This window comes from Cupressus sempervirens, chromosome 4, assembly GCF_028749045.1.
Source record: "Cupressus sempervirens isolate cs-2001-9-10 chromosome 4, ASM2874904v1, whole genome shotgun sequence".
NCBI lineage: Eukaryota > Viridiplantae > Streptophyta > Pinopsida > Cupressales > Cupressaceae > Cupressus > Cupressus sempervirens.
The window spans coordinates 851850925-851854684 of NC_143121.1; positions in this window are offsets into that span (position 1 = coordinate 851850925).

Below are 3760 nucleotides of genomic sequence, written 5' to 3' on the forward strand. Positions count from 1 at the left end.
AATCCTGACAGCAGATAGAATCGGGAAAATGGGATTTGAAGGCCCATCAAGATGCACTCTCTACAAAGAAGAATTAGAAACTGCAAAGCATCTCCTATACCAATGCAAATTTGCTAAGGAATGTTGGGAATGACTCAAATTCAAACCGAATTGGATAGCTCCCCTCCCAAAAAAATGGAAATATCACTTGATTAGGTGGACAAAAAAAATCAAATAATAAAGTATATAGAAAAGTTTGGAATATCACTCTAGAAATCCTAGCATGGGAGATATGGAAGAAAAGAAACATACAAATATTCAATAATGAAGAACTCAATCTAACATCTCTCCTCAACAAGATTGAAGTTAGTATTATAGAAGTCATAAACTACAATCTCAGGAAAACATCAAAAGAAGAAGGTTCCTTCTCATATTGGGATGCCAAAATAAAAAAGAATTGGAAACATCTAATTAATCCAGACTCACTTATAAAATTAAAAATAGCACTACCAGAAAAGAATGTAAATGGGAACCCCCTTTGAAAGGCTGGAAGAAACTCAACTTCAATGGAGCCTCTAGAGGTAATCCAGGAGTAGCAGGAATAGGGTGTATAATTAGGGAGGAATCTATAAATTGGCTCATGAAACAAGCTAAGCCCTTGGGAATAATCTCTAACAATATGGAAGAATTAGAAGCAGTACATGAAGATCTAGAACAAAGCATAAGCTTAAAAATTGAGAAAAATATAATCGAAGGAGACTCACAGATCATCCTTAATGCACTTAGAAAATAAAGGACTCTTAATTGGATACTAAATTCTAGACTAGAAAAAACTATCAAACTTTTGGATAAATTTGAAGAAGTAAGGTTTACACATATATTTAAAGAAGGTAACTGATGCAGGAGCATCCAGAGGTATAAGGGCAATCCAGTGTCACCCAAAAAAAAATTGTACTTAGACTTAGTTTCTGTTTCATGTCTTTTCATTTTTGGATACCCATTTGGGTCAAATAAAGGTTCCAACTCTCACAGTTCCACTATCAGTGTGTTTGAAAATCCCAAAAAAATAGGAGCATGCAATTTGGCCATCATTTTGGTGACCTAGAAGGTTTGAATTGGCCAGATGAATATAATTGTGATTTAGAGCATTCCAGAAAAAGAATCAGGTCAAAAGGCCCCACGGTTTGAAAGTTATTGTAGTTTTTTGAGTTTTGGAGACCTCCTAAGAATGCTTTGAAGTCAGGTTAGGGGCATTAAATGACCTTGAAAAGGGTCAAAAAATGGGGGACGAGCGAATTTGGTCCATAGAGCTATAGAGCGCTTTGAGAGCTTTTTGAAAATGTAAACGGTTCGTCAATCAGAGCTACGGTTCAAAAGTTATGCCTCCCGAAAGTTCGGTTACCGTTTCTGGATTCTTCTAGATTTGCACCGACCTCTAATGCAACTTCTAGAACCTTCTATTTTGTCGGTGGATGCCTACTAGCACTTTCTAGAATGTACTCCTAGTCCTCAACCCTCCGAGGTCTATTTAAGGAGATTTCTGGCATTGTAAAAGGCAGTTCGGAGTGGAGTTTGAGAGGAGGTACTAAAAGGAGAAATTATCTCCAGATTTATGCTATTGTAAGCCCTTAGGGCATGTTTTGAAGTTTATTTTCTCTGCACTGTTTGTACTAGCTTATTTTCTCAGTTAATATAATTTTCCCTTTCTGTTGGTTTCATTCTGTTCTTGGGTCCCCCATCAGTAACATAGAAGCGGACCTTTTAGCAAATAAAGAAACAGATGGATAAAACATTCAATTGATTAATCATATTTAGTTAATGGTTGTAATCATGATTTTTAGATTTCTATTGAAATCCCCCTTGGCACTAGGTCCCATGATTATCCCAATTGGTGCAAATTCGGCTCACTTCTTCCAGCATATGTGGGTGCATCATACTGAGATCTCGTGATCTTTGGAATTTTTTTAATTATGATTATGAGTTGTATGAATAATCACCCAATTGTATAATGATTGCGTCATCTCCCAACTTTTCCTAGATCCTTCCCTACTCTATTGTTGTTCTATAAATGCGAGCTGAGTTCCCTCATCTTTGCATTTTTCCTCATTGTGTCTTAATTTGTATAGGGTGGGTTTCTTCATGGATACTAACATATGTTTGTGTCATGCCTTTGAAGTTTGAACTATGGCTTTTCAAGGTAAAGTAAAACCTGAGAGATGGAATCACTTACTTTGACCCATAGACGGCGTGAGTAGGGTTGCAGTTAGTAGGGTTGTGGGTGAAGGCGTCTTCGATTATGATTTCTCATGGCATACCAATAGTGACATTCTTGGTACCTAGATTAGATGCCTAGCTAAGGCCAAAGTAGAGAAATGGGACATAATCAGGCTCCGTTATAACTTATTTGGCCCTATTTGGTTGGTAACTTGAACAAATGGTCTTTAGTATTGATGAGAAACTTAAAATCCCCTTGCTAGAATCTTGGATGGTCCATAAGCCAGGAAGTTGTGAGCTTGCAATTGTACCTAGGTGCCCTACTCTAGTTATCTGGGATAATATCCTCTTCTTCTGAGAGTGGCCTAGAATGGAAGCCAACGTACAATTTCTATTGTGATGGAGAGGCATTGTAGAGGACCCTACAAAGGAGTGGCTATTGAATTACCTGAAGGCCTTTGATGCACATATTCACCCTGGCATGGACTTTTCAGACTTGGATACTATGGATTCTTCCTCCCTAATTTTGATAAGTCTAGTAGAACTAGAAACACTTATGAGTTTCCTCCTAGGTCACAAGCCAAAAACATTAGGGAAGCATCTAAAATTATCATGGTCTTCGGTAAGGAGGACACTGGAGTGTAATCAGGTTAGAGGGCTTGGTTGTGATGTGTTTTGATGGATCTTATGCTCTAATTAGGTGTGGTGGCTCTTTTTCTCTCTCTTGGTTGGGCTTTTTGGGTCTTTTCCTATATGTTTGCTTTGCGGGTTATATGCAGATTTAGCCTTTTGACTAGCCACTGGTGGCCTTTCTTTGTATCTTGTTAGTTGATAGGTTAGTTGCATTTTCCCTTAGCAGTGCTTAGAATATTTCTTCTATTAGGGTAGCTTCTGAGCTTAGTAGATTATTTCTATCTCACTATTGTACATATATCTTACGTGAATATACCTTTTGTTTTTTTGCTCTTTTCTCTATTCGTTCTATATGTACTTTTGAGCTTGGCCCTTTTGGGTGGTATATCCTTTTGTTGCAGTTTATGGGTATTTGTATTGATCCATTGTTTATAATAGGATTAAACAATCAATCTACTTTTCTTCAAGTAATATATTGGCTTAGATTGCTCATTCTTAGATTTCCTGGTCTTGTTTCATCAAAGTAGGTAGGAAATTATTAGTCTTAAAATTCACTAATCATCTTGCAATCATTAATCTTAACCGTTAAAACTATCATAGGAATTCTAAGGATCACAAGGGCTATCATACTCTGGGTACTCAAACATAATGTCCAATAATAATTAAAATTTAATCAACAAATTTATCAAATATAACTTAATAACCAATAAAGAAAATAGTATGGTTATAGTATAACAAAGCAAATTCTAAACAAGGACATATTTAAAAATAAGCTTACACATAGGATATAAAGAAGAATTTTATTATTATCTGTTTGGCTTAATATTTTTTAGATCTTTAACTAATAATTAAGATTTAATTGGAGCATCATTATATGATACACTAGTACATAAAGGAAATGACAATTGCCATTAGGGGCTCTATTATGAGCTCA